Source organism: Dryas octopetala, chromosome 7, assembly GCF_963921425.1.
Source record: "Dryas octopetala chromosome 7, drDryOcto1.1, whole genome shotgun sequence".
NCBI lineage: Eukaryota > Viridiplantae > Streptophyta > Magnoliopsida > Rosales > Rosaceae > Dryas > Dryas octopetala.
In genome coordinates this window covers 16991551-17010856 of record NC_141372.1, presented here as the reverse complement: position 1 = coordinate 17010856, position 19306 = coordinate 16991551, and positions in this window count along the sequence as shown.

Below are 19306 nucleotides of genomic sequence, written 5' to 3'. Positions count from 1 at the left end.
ACCTAGAGTGTTAGAACTCGCTATTTTGTGTTTCTTGTCTTGTTTTTGTGTTTTCAGGTCAAATGAAGCAGAAATGAGAAAAAGAAGCAAATGGAGCCATTTTGGGACAATTCCTGGTCAAACCAGGAAAACGAGTGAAATCCTGGTCAAATCAGGAAAAGTGCAGAAATCCTAGTCAAATGAGGATTCCTAGTCACACTAGGAAACATCAAGTCCAGAACTATCATTGCGGAGCCAGAAATGTGAAATCCTGATTCAAACAGGAATTCCTGGTCGAACTAGGAAACCTAACCCAACTAGGGAAAGGAGTCCTAGTGACACTAGGAGACCCCAGGGGCAATATGGTCATTACGAGAAGTCGAAATGGATAAGGAATCTCTCATTTTCAAGAAATCCTAGTTGCACCAGGAAATGTTTTTCAAGGTTCCAGAAGCTTCCAGAAGGTGGTGGAAATCCATGGAAATGAATGGAGGGAAGAAATGAATTTGAATTCAAATGGAAATGAGGGGCAAAATGGGAAGTCAAAAGTGGAGGGCCCATGGGCCCTAGGGATGCCGAACCAAGTGGGCCATGCATGCACATGCATGGGCCCAAACCCTAGCAGCCCAAAAGCCACACGCAAGGAGGAAGATGGCAGCCCATGCATGCGCATGCATGCCATGCAAACCCTAGCAAGACAAGGGGCCATGCGCAGGCCCAAGGTGACAAGCCCAAGGTGGAAGCCCATGGAGTGAAACCCTAGCCCATCTTGTGCAAGCTACTGAAGCCCAACATGCAAGCCCAAAGGGACCAGCCCATGCGCCAAGGAGGGACCCTAGCTAGGCTAGGCGTGAGCCACTTAAGCCCAAAGGGGGAAGCCCATGCCGCAAGGCCCTAGTCAGCTAACCCTAGCTGAAGCCGCAAGGCACTAGGAGAAGGAAAACCCTATGCAGCCGCAAGTCTCTTCCTTGCCTCTCAAGGAAGTCTTCTCCTATTTAAACCTCCTCATTCAGACTTTTAGAGAAAACTTTTTATTCCTCCTAGGTTCAGCCGAATTCTCTCTTCTCTCTCTTAGTTTTATTTTGCTGATTTAGGTTTTTAGTTTCAGACTTTCATTCTTGTAAGGTGAGCCGAATTCAGAGAGAGGTTTAGGAAGAGGGTGGCGTGACATTGAGAGGGAAGGATCACCCGCAGCCACAAGCCCAAGCTCACCTTGCCGTGATCCAATTGCTTGTGCTAGGTGCCTCCTCCTTCCTCCCTCCTTGCCGCAGCCCCCATTTGTTGCACCTCTGATTTTTGTTTTCCTTTTCCTTTTAGTTTCTTCTTTTATTGTTGGATCATGTTACTGATTTTATTAAATTAATTTGCTGGTTTAATTCAGTTGTCTTTTTATTTATTTTATAGCTTTGGTTCTGATTTTAGTTAGTTGTTATTTAATCTTTGCAATCTGATTTTATTTAGTTATCTCTTTATTGCTTTTAATTCATGTTGCTGATTTCCTTTTGTTTACGCTTTTAGTTTCTTTAATTTCGCGTTCCTGATTCCATTTAGTTTATGCACTTTAAATTAATTGTTTAGTTTATGTTTCTAAGTTTGTTCAGTTTGCGTTTCTGATTTCCGTTAACAATCATGAATTGGGATTTTATTTATTTGTTAGTTTCTGTTTTCTTTTATTTGTTTTATTTAATTATGTAGGTTAGTTATTCTATCTTGCATGTTAATTGTAGGTCGATTAATGGATTCGTATGTTCTAACAAATCGTTTATCCGTCTCTTGGTCTGTTAGTTTGATGTTTGCGCATATTAAATTTCCACTATCTATTAAAACCCCCGTCACTAGTTGTTTGCATCCTTTGACTGGCCACCTTAGGGTAATTGCATCTAGTTTATCCGTTAGGTTTAGCTGTGAAATAGTCAAAGACACTAAACCACAAGTAACAAGGGAATAAGGGATTATTCTTGGTAGTGGGGTTGGGCGACCTCTATAAGGAAATAGTCAAAGCTTATATGTTGTGCATGTTTGACGTTCTCATAAAACTTAATGACTCCTGCATGGGTAACAGCTGCCCTAGCTTGAACTAGGGAACATGTAGGTTAACTAGCTAAGGAAGGCCCAAGAAGCTCTTAGTTTATGCATTAGGAGAACAATGGCGAGAAAGTAACTAGCCAAACCTTTTTAGCTGTCAAACTTTAATATGTTGTGTTCAAATTAACTGTCATTAGCCTTGGATGGTTATTGCATGCTTATCTGATTTGAAACTGAAAATTAACATTGCAATATAGAATAAAGTGTGTGTGTGTGTGTGGTGATGTGTGCGTGTGTTCCATCCTTTCAAAACCCCCCATTTAGTTATTCTAGTGATTAATTGCATTGATTTATTGTATATTAACCATTCCCTGTGGGATCGACCTCGTGCTTGTACGCTTTGCTACTGATGCGATTCGTGCACTTGCGAGTAAACTTAGAATGAGGTATTTGTTTATTTTATTCTAAGAAAACACATCAACAGGCTATTGATGCTATTTCAAGCATTTGTATTCCTTTCATGAGATCAGTATTCTTTCTAAAATGTGCCTTTATTTCATGTACATATGTGAGCTAATTGCTTTTGTTACATATTTCCTCTCACATATACTTTTGAGTGCACATATCAACCCAATTCTCGAGTGTTTATCATTGAGAGTATGCCATAGTGAGGATTGGAGTTGAATCTATTATGTATGTATTGATTTAGTTTTGTTTGTCTAATACTTGGATTTGTGTCAAGGATGGCCTATATGACAATAGAGGAGCGAGGTATGTTATTTGAAATGCTATTAGAATTTGAAGAATACCATTTATATGCCTTGCTTTCTTATGTGATTAATGGTTGTGCGCATGAATTCAGTTGTTGGGATGTTGGAGTCAGTTTTGAGTCTTTTCTTTCCTTTATTTGCTCGAGGACTAGCAAAATCTAAGTTTGGGGGTGTGATGAGTGTGCATTTTGCATCACTTTATGATACTAATTCCTTAACCTAGAGTGTTAGAACTCGCTATTTTGTGTTTCTTGTCTTGTTTTTGTGTTTTCAGGTCAAATGAAGCAGAAATGAGAAAAAGGAGCAAATGGAGCCATTTTGGGACATTTCCTGGTCAAACCAGGAAAACGAGTGAAATCCTGGTCAAACCAGGAAAAGTGCAGAAATCCTAGTCAAATGAGGATTCCTAGTCACACTAGGAAACATCAAGTCCAGAACCATCATTGCGGAGCCAGAAATGTGAAATCCTGATTCGAACAGGAAATCCTGGTTGAACTAGGAAACCTAACCCAACTAGGGAAAGGAGTCCTAGTGACACTAGGAGACCCCAGGGGCAATATGGTCATTACGAGAAGTCGAAACGGATAAGGAATCTCTCATTTGCAAGAAATCCTAGTTGCACCAGGAAATGTTTTTCAAGGTTCCAGAAGCTTCCAGAAGGTGGTGGAAATCCATGGAAATGAATGGAGGGAAGAAATGAATTTGAATTCAAATAGAAATGAGGGGCAAAATGGGAAGTCAAAAGTGGAGGGCCCATGGGCCCTAGGGATGCCGAACCAAGTGGGCCATGCATGCACATGCATAGGCCCAAACCCTAGCAGCCCAAAAGCCACACGCAAGGAGGAAGATGGCAGCCCATGCATGCGCATGCACGCCATGCAAACCCTAGCAAGGAAGAGGCCATGCGCAAGCCCAAAGGTGACAAGCCCAAGATGGAAGCCCATGGAGTGAAACCCTAGCCCATCTTGTGCAAGCTACTGAAGCCCAACATGGAAGCCCAACATGCAAGCCCAAAGCCCAAGACTACCAGCCCATGCGCCAAGGAGGGACCCTAGCTAGGCTAGGCGTGAGCTACTCAAGCCCAAACCCAAGCAGCCCAACACGCAAGGCCTGATCAGCTGGCCCTAGCTGAAGCCGCAAGGCACTAGGAGACCAAACCCTAGCCAGCCGCAACTTGCTTTCCTTGCCTCTCAAGGGAAGCTTCTCCTATTTAAACCCCCTCCATTCAGACTTTTAGGCATTCATTCTTTCACCCACACTCCAGCCGAAATCACTCTCTCTCTCCTAGCTTTATTTTTCTGTCTTAGGGTTTTAGTTTGAGACTTTTATTTTCTTGTAAGGTGAGCCAATTTCAGAGAGAGGTTTAGAGAGAGGGTGGCGTGACATTGAGAGGGAAGGATCACCCGCTGCCACAAGCCCAAGCTCACCTTGCCGTGAGCCAATTGCTTGTGCTAGGTGCCTCCTTCTTCTTCTCTCCTTGCCGCAGCCCCCATTTGTTGCACCTCTGATTTTTGTTTTCCTTTTCATTCTAGTTTCTATTCTTATTATTGGATTATGTTACTGATTTTATTTAATTAATTTGCTGTTTTATTTAATTGTCTCTTTATTTCTTTTATAGCTTTGGTTCTGAATTTATTTAGCTATTTATGTTTATGCAATTTCATTTATGTAATCTAATTTAATTGTGTAGTTGTTTCAGTTACTTTAAGTTTCTGATTTTTAATTAGTGCATGCGTTTAATCTTGTGTGTCTTGCGTCTCTGATTTCATTTAGATTATGCACTTTAAATTAGTTGTTTAGTTTATGTTTCTAAGTTTGTTTAGTTTGCGTTTCTGATTTCCTTTTGCAATCATGAATTGGGATTTCATTTATTTGTTGCTGTTTTGTTTCTTTTATTTATTTGTTTTAATTATGTAGGTTAGTTATTCTATCTTGCATGTTAATTGTAGGTCGATTAATGGATTCGTATGCTTTAACAAATCGTTTATCCGTCTCTTGGTCTGTTAGTTTGATGTTTGCACATATTAAATTTCCACTATCTATTAAAACCCCCGTCACTAGTTGTTTGCATCCTTTGACTGGCCACCTTAGGGTAATTGCATCTAGTTTATCTGTTAGGTTTAGCTGTGAAATAGTCAAAGACACTAAACCACAAGTAACAAGGGAATAAGGGATTATTCTTGGTAGTGGGGTTGGGCGACCTCTATAAGGAAATAGTCAAAGCTTATATGTTGTGCATGTTTGACGTTCTCATAAAACTTAATGACTCCTACATGGGTAACAGCTGCCCTAGCTTGAACTAGGGAACATGTAGGTTAACTAGCTAAGGAAGGCCCAAGAAGCTCTTAGTTTATGCATTAGGAGAACAATGGCGAGAAAGTAACTAGCCAAACCTTTTTAGCTGTCAAACTTTAATATGTTGTGTTCAAATTAACTGTCATTAGCCTTGGATGGTTATTGCATGCTTATCTGATTTGAGACTGAAAATCAACATTGCAAGATAGAATAAAGTGTGTGTGCGTGTGGTGATGTGTGTGTGTGTTTCCATCTTCCAAAACCCCCCATTTAGTTATTCTAGTGATTATTTGCACTGATTTGTTGTATATTAACCATTCCCTGTGGGATCGACCTCGTGCTTGTACGCTTTGCTACTGATGCGATTCGTGCACTTGCGAGTAAACTTAGGATGAGATAATTGTTTGTTTTGTTCTAAGAAAACACATCAACAATACGGCATGCTTTGCATACACAAGAAAAGAGTTCTAGCTCATTGATTCAAGATTATGCATATTCCAAGCAAATGACCAAATGAAAGACAATGAGATCAAAACAACGACTTATATGACAATGATAGAATCAGAGTGGCGCGCAACACTCAAGAATTGAAGAACAAGGCTCAAAAGCTCACTTAGGTCATGCAAGTCTACTCCATTATGCATATAATCATTAGTAATGCTAATCACAACCTAAATTCATATCAACAAGGCCAAATGACATAGAATTGCAAGATATGTTATGGAACACTATTAGAATGAAAAGAACACCAATTATACACACAATACTAAAACATGCTCATAACAATCATGCACACTCAAATCAATTAGTTGGGGACTCAAAACGACCTGAAACAACCAAAATGACTCAAAAACTTTTTGTTTTTAAAACGATGTCGCACACTTCAAAAGAATCATGTTGATGTGTTTTCTTAGAATAAAATAAACAAATACCTCATTCTAAGTTTACTCGCAAGTGCACGAATCGCATCAGTAGCAAAGCGTACAAGCACGAGGTCGATCCCACAGGGAATGGTTAATATACAATAAATCAATGCAATTAATCACTAGAATAACTAAATGGGGGGTTTTGAAAGGATGGAACACACGCACACATCACCACACACACACACACACTTTATTCTATCTTGCAATGTTAATTTTCAGTTTCAAATCAGATAAGCATGCAATAACCATCCAAGGCTAATGACAGTTAATTTGAACACAACATATTAAAGTTTGACAGCTAAAAAGGTTTGGCTAGTTACTTTCTCGCCATTGTTCTCCTAATGTATAAACTAAGAGCTTCTTGGGCCTTCCTTAGCTAGTTAACCTACATGTTCCCTAGTTCAAGCTAGGGCAGCTGTTACCCATGCAGGAGTCATTAAGTTTTATGAGAACGTCAAACATGCACAACATATAAGCTTTGACTATTTCCTTATAGAGGTCGCCCAACCCCACTACCAAGAATAATCCCTTATTCCCTTGTTACTTGTGGTTTAGTGTCTTTGACTATTTCACAGCTAAACCTAACGGATAAACTAGATGCAATTACCCTAAGGTGGCCAGTCAAAGGATGCAAACAACTAGTGACGGGGGTTTTAATAGATAGTGGAAATTTAATATGCGCAAACATCAAACTAACAGACCAAGAGACGGATAAACGATTTGTTAGAACATACGAATCCATTAATCGACCTACAATTAACATGCAAGATAGAATAACTAACCTACATAATTAAATAAAACAAATAAAAGAAAACAGAAACTAACAAATAAATAAAATCCCAATTCATGATTGTTAACGGAAATCAGAAACGCAAACTGAACAAACTTAGAAACATAAACTAAACAATTAATTTAAAGTGCATAAACTAAATGGAATCAGGAACGCGAAATTAAAGAAACTAAAAGCGTAAACAAAAGGAAATCAGCAACATGAATTAAAAGCAATAAAGAGATAACTAAATAAAATCAGATTGCAAAGATTAAATAACAACTAACTAAAATCAGAACCAAAGCTATAAAATAAATAAAAAGACAACTGAATTAAACCAGCAAATTAATTTAATAAAATCAGTAACATGATCCAACAATAAAAGAAGAAACTAAAAGGAAAAGGAAAACAAAAATCAGAGGTGCAACAAATGGGGGCTGCGGCAAGGAGGGAGGAAGGAGGAGGCACCTAGCACAAGCAATTGGCTCACGGCAAGGTGAGCTTGGGCTTGTGGCTGCGGGTGATCCTTCCCTCTCAATGTCACGCCACCCTCTTCCTAAACCTCTCTCTGAATTCGGCTCACCTTACAAGAATGAAAGTCTGAAACTAAAAACCTAAATCAGCAAAATAAAACTAAGAGAGAGAAGAGAGAATTCGGCTGAACCTAGGAGGAATAAAAGTGATGCCTAAAGTCTGAATGGAAGGGGTTTAAATAGGAGAACATTCCTTGAGAGGCAAGGAAGAGACTTGCGGCTGCATAGGGTTTTCCTTCTCCTAGTGCCTTGCGGCTTCAGCTAGGGTTAGCTGACTAGGGCCTTGCGGCATGGGCTTCCCCCTTTGGGCTTAAGTTGCTCACGCCTAGCCTAGCTAGGGTCCCTCCTTGGCGCATGGGCTGGTAGCCTTGGGCTTTGGGCTTGCATGTTGGGCTTCCATGTTGGGCTTCAGTAGCTTGCACAAGATGGGCTAGGGTTTAACTCCATGGGCTTCCACCTTGGGCTTGTCACCTTGGGCTTGCGCATGGCCCCTTATCTTGCTAGGGTTTGCATGGCATGCATGCGCATGCATGGCTGCCATCTACCTCCTTGCGTGTGGCTTTTGGGCTGCTAGGGTTTGGGCCCATGCATGTGCATGCATGGCCCACTTGGTTCGGCATCCCTAGGGCCCATGGGCCCTCCACTTTTGACTTCCCATTTTGCCCCTCATTTCCATTTGAATTTAAATTCATTTCTTCCCTCCATTCATTTCCATGGATTTCCACCACCTTCTGGAAGCTTTTGGAACCTTGAAAAACATTTCCTGGTGCAACTAGGATTTCTTGAAAATGAGAGATTCCTTATCCATTTCGACTTCTCGTAATGACCATATTGCCCCTGGGGTCTCCTAGTGTCACTAGGACTCCTTTCCCTAGTTGGGTTAGGTTTCCTAGTTCAACCAGGATTTCCTGTTCGAATCAGGATTTCACATTTCTGGCTCCACAATGATGGTTCTGGACTTGATGTTTCCTAGTGTGACTAGGAATCCTCATTTGACTAGGATTTCTGCACTTTTCCTGGTTTGACCAGGATTTCACTCGTTTTCCTGGTTTGGCCAGGAAATGTCCCAAAATGGCTCCATTTGCTTCTTTTTCTCATTTCTGCTTCATTTGACCTGAAAACACAAAAACAAGACAAGAAACACAAAATAGCGAGTTCTAACACTCTAGGTTAAGGAATTAGTATCATAAAGTGATGCAAAATGCACACTCATCACACCCCCAAACTTAGATTTTGCTAGTCCTCGAGCAAATAAAGGAAAGAAAAGACTCAAAACTGACTCCAACATCCCAACAACTGAATTCATGCGCATAACCATTAATCACATAAGAAAGCAAGGCATATAAATGGTATTCTTCAAATTCTAATAACATTTCAAATAACATACCTCGCTCCTCTATTGTCATATAGGCCATCCTTGACACAAATCCAAGTATTAGACAAACAAAACTAAATCAATACATACATAATAGATTCAACTCCAATCCTCACTATGGCATACTCTCAATGATAAGCACTCAAGAATTGGGTTGATATGTGCACTCAAAAGTATATGTGAGAGAAATTATGTAACAAAAACAATTAGCTCACATATGTACATGAAATAAAGGCACATTTAAGAAAGAAATACTGATCTCATGAAAGGAATACAAATGCTTGAAATAGAATCAATAACCATAGGCTCCCTTCTTAAATAGACTCTACATAAGTATAATACACACCTCTTGAGATCAGCTAGGGCTTTAATAGGGTTATAATGAAGGCTTAGGCTAGGATAGGGTATTGAAATGAAAAGGAAACACAAAGGGCTAATTTTATGGAATTGCAAGCATCACTAGAACATTCTGAGGTACACTTTGCTTCTTTGCACTTCATAGCTCACTTGAGCTCTTTTTGCTCTTTTTTTTTTTTTTTTTTCTTTTTTTTTCTTTTCTTTCTTTTGAAACCGTCCCATCTCTTTTCTTTGATTTCTTTCTTTGGGTACGGCATACATACTTTTCTAACACATTTTTTTGTATAAGCTATGCATTTCCACTTCTTTTTCACCTCAATCAACATATAAACAACTTGCAACACCATAAAAAGGATAAAACAGGTAAAAGGGGTGGTACACCCCCAAACTTAGGGTTTGGTATGGGGTAACAAAGAAAACGGCTAAAAAGGCTCAAAATGGGTAACTAAGGATAAAACATGTAATGGGTAGGCTTTCAGGCTATGGGGTACACAAACAGGGCCTAAATTCATTTCTCAAGAGTTATGCAAATACGGCATGCTTTGTGTACACAAGAAAAGAGTTCTAGCTCATTGATTCAAGATTATGCATATTCCAAGCAAATGACCAAATGAAAGACAATGAGATCAAAACAACGACTTATATGACAATGATAGAATTAGAGTGGCGCGCAACACTCAAGAATTGAAGAACAGGGCTCAAAAGCTCACTTAGGTCATGCAAGTCTACTCTATTATGCATATAATCATTAGTAATGCTAATCACAACCTAAATTCATATCAACAAGGCCAAATGACATAGAATTGCAAGATATGTTATGGAACACTATTAGAATGAAAAGAACACCAAATATACACACAATACTAAAACATGCTCATAACAACCATGCACACTCAAATCAATTAGTTGGGGACTCAAAACGACCTGAAACAACCAAAACGACTCAAAAACTTTTTGTTTTTAAAACGATGTCGCACACTTCAAAAGAATCACATCCATCACTAAGGTGAATGAGATCTAACGAAAACGTGCATTTTGATGTGGGTTTTGACACCCTAAGTTTAAAAACACAAGAAAAAGTTTTTTTTTTTTTCTATCCTAAAAACACCTAAAAACACTAAAAAACGAAATTTTTTTTTTTCTTTTTTTTTTTCTAAAAACACTCAAAAACACTTAAAACACTCTAAACACTTGTTTTAACCTAAAAACACTAACAAATGACAATTGCCCTTCCCCCCACACTTAAATGATACATTGCCCTCAATGTATATGAAATAAATGCAAGAATGATCAAATTAAGCGAAACGGGAAATTGCAAACATCCACAACCAAATAAACACACCAAAATGAAAAATTGTCTTATGAAGCGAAATAAAGAAACTGTTTACTTGCATACGCAAGCGTGGACACTCCAAGGGTAGGCGCGGCCTCCTTGGTCCTCAATGACTTCTCCTCCATTATTCGAAACAAAAACTTGGGTTGCCTCCCAATAAGCGCTTGTTTTTCTGTCTTCAGCCTGACATTGCCATCTCCTTCACTTGCGTCCTTCCCTCTTCCTCTTGCCATTGCTACTCTCGGCATTCCCTAGGATCGAACTGAGGAAGCTCTCCATCTCGGACTTCTCCTCTCCATAAAAAGTGACCTCCTCGTTTTCTGGCATCTCGGAAGTGAGCACATACAGCTCTCGCTTGGTGTAGTGCCGAATTGTCATGGCGCTCTCCAATGCTTTGTACTCCATGTTAGAGGTGCACAAAAATGGTCTTCCAAGAATAATAGAGACATCGCCCGGAATTGTCGGCATATCTAGCACTATGAAATCAGAGGGGATTAGTAATTTACGACATTTAACCAAAACATCCACAAGCATACCACAAGCTTTTTGGGCTGAAGAGTTGGCGAAACGAATGTCCACATCAAATGGTTGCAAATCAGCCTCCTTAAATCCAAGCCTCTCGAACACAACCAGCGGCATGACATTGATAGCTGAACCACTGTCAACTAAGGCATTGGTGATCTTATGCTCCCCTATGCTGCATGATATGACCAACGAGCCCGGATCCTTCTTCTTGCTTGGAAGAGATGCAAAGAGATAACCACAAATCTCCCTAGGAACATTGTGACTATGCCCTTGCTCCTCAACCTTCTTCTCAATAGACTTCAATTCCCTCATGGTTGCTGGAAATTTGGTGATGTCAATGTCCGGAATGAGGGGAATCACACGTGTATCAGCTTCCTCTTCAATCATTTCTGGATCCTCCTCTTCCTCACTATCACTGATCTCAATCACTTCCTTCACCTCCTTATTCTTGACCACTCTAACTCTTTTTCTTGCAGTAGTCCTCAAAATAGCATTTACATGCTCCTCATTCTTCGGGTTGACGATGGACTGACTAGGCAACTTCCCCTTCGGTTGAGTGGGCAGCGAGGGTGCTGAAAAGTGACACAAGGGCTGCGGCACATTCTCATTTGCTTCAGCCATTTCGACGCTTCCAATATCCTCACTACTCGAATCTGATGCGCTAGGTAGAGGGCTGCCTTGAGATGTACCTAAAGTTTCCTTTTTGAGCCTCTCCAACCTTGCAACAAGCTCAAGGTTCATAAAATACACCTAATCAAGAGCAAACACACAATCAGTAGAAAAACTGCTCATAAAGGCATGGCATTTATTAAAAACTAAGAATTAATCAAAAATGAAATCTAACTAATATAACCTAATTCTAACGACTAATTACACCAATTTATTGATATTAGACACCATTCCCCGGCAACGGCGCCAAAAACTTGTTGATGTGTTTTCTTAGAATAAAATAAACAAATACCTCATTCTAAGTTTACTCGCAAGTGCACGAATCGCATCAGTAGCAAAGCGTACAAGCACGAGGTCGATCCCACAGGGAATGGTTAATATACAATAAATCAATGCAATTAATCACTAGAATAACTAAATGGGGGGTTTTGAAAGGATGGAACACACGCACACATCACCACACACACACACACACTTTATTCTATCTTGCAATGTTAATTTTCAGTTTCAAATCAGATAAGCATGCAATAACCATCCAAGGCTAATGACAGTTAATTTGAACACAACATATTAAAGTTTGACAGCTAAAAAGGTTTGGCTAGTTACTTTCTCGCCATTGTTCTCCTAATGCATAAACTAAGAGCTTCTTGGGCCTTCCTTAGCTAGTTAACCTACATGTTCCCTAGTTCAAGCTAGGGCAGCTGTTACCCATGCAGGAGTCATTAAGTTTTATGAGAACGTCAAACATGCACAACATATAAGCTTTGACTATTTCCTTATAGAGGTCGCCCAACCCCACTACCAAGAATAATCCCTTATTCCCTTGTTACTTGTGGTTTAGTGTCTTTGACTATTTCACAGCTAAACCTAACGGATAAACTAGATGCAATTACCCTAAGGTGGCCAGTCAAAGGATGCAAACAACTAGTGACGGGGGTTTTAATAGATAGTGGAAATTTAATATGCGCAAACATCAAACTAACAGACCAAGAGACGGATAAACGATTTGTTAGAACATACGAATCCATTAATCGACCTACAATTAACATGCAAGATAGAATAACTAACCTACATAATTAAATAAAACAAATAAAAGAAAACAGAAACTAACAAATAAATAAAATCCCAATTCATGATTGTTAACGGAAATCAGAAACGCAAACTGAACAAACTTAGAAACATAAACTAAACAATTAATTTAAAGTGCATAAACTAAATGGAATCAGGAACGCGAAATTAAAGAAACTAAAAGCGTAAACAAAAGGAAATCAGCAACATGAATTAAAAGCAATAAAGAGATAACTAAATAAAATCAGATTGCAAAGATTAAATAACAACTAATTAAAATCAGAACCAAAGCTATAAAATAAATAAAAAGACAACTGAATTAAACCAGCAAATTAATTTAATAAAATCAGTAACATGATCCAACAATAAAAGAAGAAACTAAAAGGAAAAGGAAAACAAAAATCAGAGGTGCAACAAATGGGGGCTGCGGCAAGGAGGGAGGAAGGAGGAGGCACCTAGCACAAGCAATTGGCTCACGGCAAGGTGAGCTTGGGCTTGTGGCTGCGGGTGATCCTTCCCTCTCAATGTCACGCCACCCTCTTCCTAAACCTCTCTCTGAATTCGGCTCACCTTACAAGAATGAAAGTCTGAAACTAAAAACCTAAATCAGCAAAATAAAACTAAGAGAGAGAAGAGAGAATTCGGCTGAACCTAGGAGGAATAAAAGTGATGCCTAAAGTCTGAATGGAAGGGGTTTAAATAGGAGAACATTCCTTGAGAGGCAAGGAAGAGACTTGCGGCTGCATAGGGTTTTCCTTCTCCTAGTGCCTTGCGGCTTCAGCTAGGGTTAGCTGACTAGGGCCTTGCGGCATGGGCTTCCCCCTTTGGGCTTAAGTTGCTCACGCCTAGCCTAGCTAGGGTCCCTCCTTGGCGCATGGGCTGGTAGCCTTGGGCTCTGGGCTTGCATGTTGGGCTTCCATGTTGGGCTTCAGTAGCTTGCACAAGATGGGCTAGGGTTTCACTCCATGGGCTTCCACCTTGGGCTTGTCACCTTGGGCTTGCGCATGGCCCCTTATCTTGCTAGGGTTTGCATGGCATGCATGCGCATGCATGGCTGCCATCTACCTCCTTGCGTGTGGCTTTTGGGCTGCTAGGGTTTGGGCCCATGCATGTGCATGCATGGCCCACTTGGTTCGGCATCCCTAGGGCCCATGGGCCCTCCACTTTTGACTTCCCATTTTGCCCCTCATTTCCATTTGAATTTAAATTCATTTCTTCCCTCCATTCATTTCCATGGATTTCCACCACCTTCTGGAAGCTTTTGGAACCTTGAAAAACATTTCCTGGTGCAACTAGGATTTCTTGAAAATGAGAGATTCCTTATCCATTTCGACTTCTCGTAATGACCATATTGCCCCTGGGGTCTCCTAGTGTCACTAGGACTCCTTTCCCTAGTTGGGTTAGGTTTCCTAGTTCAACCAGGTTTTCCTGTTCGAATCAGGATTTCACATTTCTGGCTCCGCAATGATGGTTCTGGACTTGATGTTTCCTAGTGTGACTAGGAATCCTCATTTGACTAGGATTTCTGCACTTTTCCTGGTTTGACCAGGATTTCACTCGTTTTCCTGGTTTGGCCAGGAAATGTCCCAAAATGGCTCCATTTGCTTCTTTTTCTCATTTCTGCTTCATTTGACCTGAAAACACAAAAACAAGACAAGAAACACAAAATAGCGAGTTCTAACACTCTAGGTTAAGGAATTAGTATCATAAAGTGATGCAAAATGCACACTCATCACACCCCCAAACTTAGATTTTGCTAGTCCTCGAGCAAATAAAGGAAAGAAAAGACTCAAAACTGACTCCAACATCCCAACAACTGAATTCATGCGCATAACCATTAATCACATAAGAAAGCAAGGCATATAAATGGTATTCTTCAAATTCTAATAACATTTCAAATAACATACCTCGCTCCTCTATTGTCATATAGGCCATCCTTGACACAAATCCAAGTATTAGACAAACAAAACTAAATCAATACATACATAATAGATTCAACTCCAATCCTCACTATGGCATACTCTCAATGATAAGCACTCAAGAATTGGGTTGATATGTGCACTCAAAAGTATATGTGAGAGAAATTATGTAACAAAAACAATTAGCTCACATATGTACATGAAATAAAGGCACATTTAAGAAAGAAATACTGATCTCATGAAAGGAATACAAATGCTTGAAATAGAATCAATAACCATAGGCTCCCTTCTTAAATAGACTCTACATAAGTATAATACACACCTCTTGAGATCAGCTAGGGCTTTAATAGGGTTATAATGAAGGCTTAGGCTAGGATAGGGTATTGAAATGAAAAGGAAACACAAAGGGCTAATTTTATGGAATTGCAAGCATCACTAGAACATTCTGAGGTACACTTTGCTTCTTTGCACTTCATAGCTCACTTGAGCTCTTTTTGCTCTTTTTTTTTTTTTTTTTTTCTTTTTTTTTCTTTTCTTTCTTTTGAAACCGTCCCATCTCTTTTCTTTGATTTCTTTCTTTGGGTACGGCATACATACTTTTCTAACACATTTTTTTGTATAAGCTATGCATTTCCACTTCTTTTTCACCTCAATCAACATATAAACAACTTGCAACACCATAAAAAGGATAAAACAGGTAAAAGGGGTGGTACACCCCCAAACTTAGGGTTTGGTATGGGGTAACAAAGAAAACGGCTAAAAAGGCTCAAAATGGGTAACTAAGGATAAAACATGTAATGGGTAGGCTTTCAGGCTATGGGGTACACAAACAGGGCCTAAATTCATTTCTCAAGAGTTATGCAAATACGGCATGCTTTGTGCACACAAGAAAAGAGTTCTAGCTCATTGATTCAAGATTATGCATATTCCAAGCAAATGACCAAATGAAAGACAATGAGATCAAAACAACGACTTATATGACAATGATAGAATTAGAGTGGCGCGCAACACTCAAGAATTGAAGAACAGGGCTCAAAAGCTCACTTAGGTCATGCAAGTCTACTCTATTATGCATATAATCATTAGTAATGCTAATCACAACCTAAATTCATATCAACAAGGCCAAATGACATAGAATTGCAAGATATGTTATGGAACACTATTAGAATGAAAAGAACACCAAATATACACACAATACTAAAACATGCTCATAACAACCATGCACACTCAAATCAATTAGTTGGGGACTCAAAACGACCTGAAACAACCAAAACGACTCAAAAACTTTTTGTTTTTAAAACGATGTCGCACACTTCAAAAGAATCACATCCATCACTAAGGTGAATGAGATCTAACGAAAACGTGCATTTTGATGTGGGTTTTGACACCCTAAGTTTAAAAACACAAGAAAAAGTTTTTTTTTTTTCTATCCTAAAAACACCTAAAAACACTAAAAAACGAAATTTTTTTTTTTTCTTTTTTTTTTCTAAAAACACTCAAAAACACTTAAAACACTCTAAACACTTGTTTTAACCTAAAAACACTAACAAATGACAATTGCCCTTCCCCCCACACTTAAATGATACATTGCCCTCAATGTATATGAAATAAATGCAAGAATGATCAAATTAAGCGAAACGGGAAATTGCAAACATCCACAACCAAATAAACACACCAAAATGAAAAATTGTCTTATGAAGCGAAATAAAGAAACTGTTTACTTGCATACGCAAGCGTGGACACTCCAAGGGTAGGCGCGGCCTCCTTGGTCCTCAATGACTTCTCCTCCATTATTCGAAACAAAAACTTGGGTTGCCTCCCAATAAGCGCTTGTTTTTCTGTCTTCAGCCTGACATTGCCATCTCCTTCACTTGCGTCCTTCCCTCTTCCTCTTGCCATTGCTACTCTCGGCATTCCCTAGGATCGAACTGAGGAAGCTCTCCATCTCGGACTTCTCCTCTCCATAAAAAGTGACCTCCTCGTTTTCTGGCATCTCGGAAGTGAGCACATACAGCTCTCGCTTGGTGTAGTGCCGAATTGTCATGGCGCTCTCCAATGCTTTGTACTCCATGTTAGAGGTGCACAAAAATGGTCTTCCAAGAATAATAGAGACATCGCCCGGAATTGTCGGCATATCTAGCACTATGAAATCAGAGGGGATTAGTAATTTACGACATTTAACCAAAACATCCACAAGCATACCACAAGCTTTTTGGGCTGAAGAGTTGGCGAAACGAATGTCCACATCAAATGGTTGCAAATCAGCCTCCTTAAATCCAAGCCTCTCGAACACAACCAGCGGCATGACATTGATAGCTGAACCACTGTCAACTAAGGCATTGGTGATCTTATGCTCCCCTATGCTGCATGATATGACCAACGAGCCCGGATCCTTCTTCTTGCTTGGAAGAGATGCAAAGAGATAACCACAAATCTCCCTAGGAACATTGTGACTATGCCCTTGCTCCTCAACCTTCTTCTCAATAGACTTCAATTCCCTCATGGTTGCTGGAAATTTGGTGATGTCAATGTCCGGAATGAGGGGAATCACACGTGTATCAGCTTCCTCTTCAATCATTTCTGGATCCTCCTCTTCCTCACTATCACTGATCTCAATCACTTCCTTCACCTCCTTATTCTTGACCACTCTAACTCTTTTTCTTGCAGTAGTCCTCAAAATAGCATTTACATGCTCCTCATTCTTCGGGTTGACGATGGACTGACTAGGCAACTTCCCCTTCGGTTGAGTGGGCAGCGAGGGTGCTGAAAAGTGACACAAGGGCTGCGGCACATTCTCATTTGCTTCAGCCATTTCGACGCTTCCAATATCCTCACTACTCGAATCTGATGCGCTAGGTAGAGGGCTGCCTTGAGATGTACCTAAAGTTTCCTTTTTGAGCCTCTCCAACCTTGCAACAAGCTCAAGGTTCATAAAATACACCTAATCAAGAGCAAACACACAATCAGTAGAAAAACTGCTCATAAAGGCATGGCATTTATTAAAAACTAAGAATTAATCAAAAATGAAATCTAACTAATATAACCTAATTCTAACGACTAATTACACCAATTTATTGATATTAGACACCATTCCCCGGCAACGGCGCCAAAAACTTGTTGATGTGTTTTCTTAGAATAAAATAAACAAATACCTCATTCTAAGTTTACTCGCAAGTGCACGAATCGCATCAGTAGCAAAGCGTACAAGCACGAGGTCGATCCCACAGGGAATGGTTAATATACAATAAATCAATGCAATTAATCACTAGAATAACTAAATGGGGGGTTTTGAAAGGATGGAACACACGCACACATCACCACACACACACACACACTTTATTCTATCTTGCAATGTTAATTTTCAGTTTCAAATCAGATAAGCATGCAATAACCATCCAAGGCTAATGACAGTTAATTTGAACACAACATATTAAAGTTTGACAGCTAAAAAGGTTTGGCTAGTTACTTTCTCGCCATTGTTCTCCTAATGCATAAACTAAGAGCTTCTTGGGCCTTCCTTAGCTAGTTAACCTACATGTTCCCTAGTTCAAGCTAGGGCAGCTGTTACCCATGCAGGAGTCATTAAGTTTTATGAGAACGTCAAACATGCACAACATATAAGCTTTGACTATTTCCTTATAGAGGTCGCCCAACCCCACTACCAAGAATAATCCCTTATTCCCTTGTTACTTGTGGTTTAGTGTCTTTGACTATTTCACAGCTAAACCTAACGGATAAACTAGATGCAATTACCCTAAGGTGGCCAGTCAAAGGATGCAAACAACTAGTGACGGGGGTTTTAATAGATAGTGGAAATTTAATATGCGCAAACATCAAACTAACAGACCAAGAGACGGATAAACGATTTGTTAGAACATACGAATCCATTAATCGACCTACAATTAACATGCAAGATAGAATAACTAACCTACATAATTAAATAAAACAAATAAAAGAAAACAGAAACTAACAAATAAATAAAATCCCAATTCATGATTGTTAACGGAAATCAGAAACGCAAACTGAACAAACTTAGAAACATAAACTAAACAATTAATTTAAAGTGCATAAACTAAATGGAATCAGGAACGCGAAATTAAAGAAACTAAAAGCGTAAACAAAAGGAAATCAGCAACATGAATTAAAAGCAATAAAGAGATAACTAAATAAAATCAGATTGCAAAGATTAAATAACAACTAACTAAAATCAGAACCAAAGCTATAAAATAAATAAAAAGACAACTGAATTAAACCAGCAAATTAATTTAATAAAATCAGTAACATGATCCAACAATAAAAGAAGAAACTAAAAGGAAAAGGAAAACAAAAATCAGAGGTGCAACAAATGGGGGCTGCGGCAAGGAGGGAGGAAGGAGGAGGCACCTAGCACAAGCAATTGGCTCACGGCAAGGTGAGCTTGGGCTTGTGGCTGCGGGTGATCCTTCCCTCTCAATGTCACGCCACCCTCTTCCTAAACCTCTCTCTGAATTCGGCTCACCTTACAAGAATGAAAGTCTGAAACTAAAAACCTAAATCAGCAAAATAAAACTAAGAGAGAGAAGAGAGAATTCGGCTGAACCTAGGAGGAATAAAAGTGATGCCTAAAGTCTGAATGGAAGGGGTTTAAATAGGAGAACATTCCTTGAGAGGCAAGGAAGAGACTTGCGGCTGCATAGGGTTTTCCTTCTCCTAGTGCCTTGCGGCTTCAGCTAGGGTTAGCTGACTAGGGCCTTGCGGCATGGGCTTCCCCCTTTGGGCTTAAG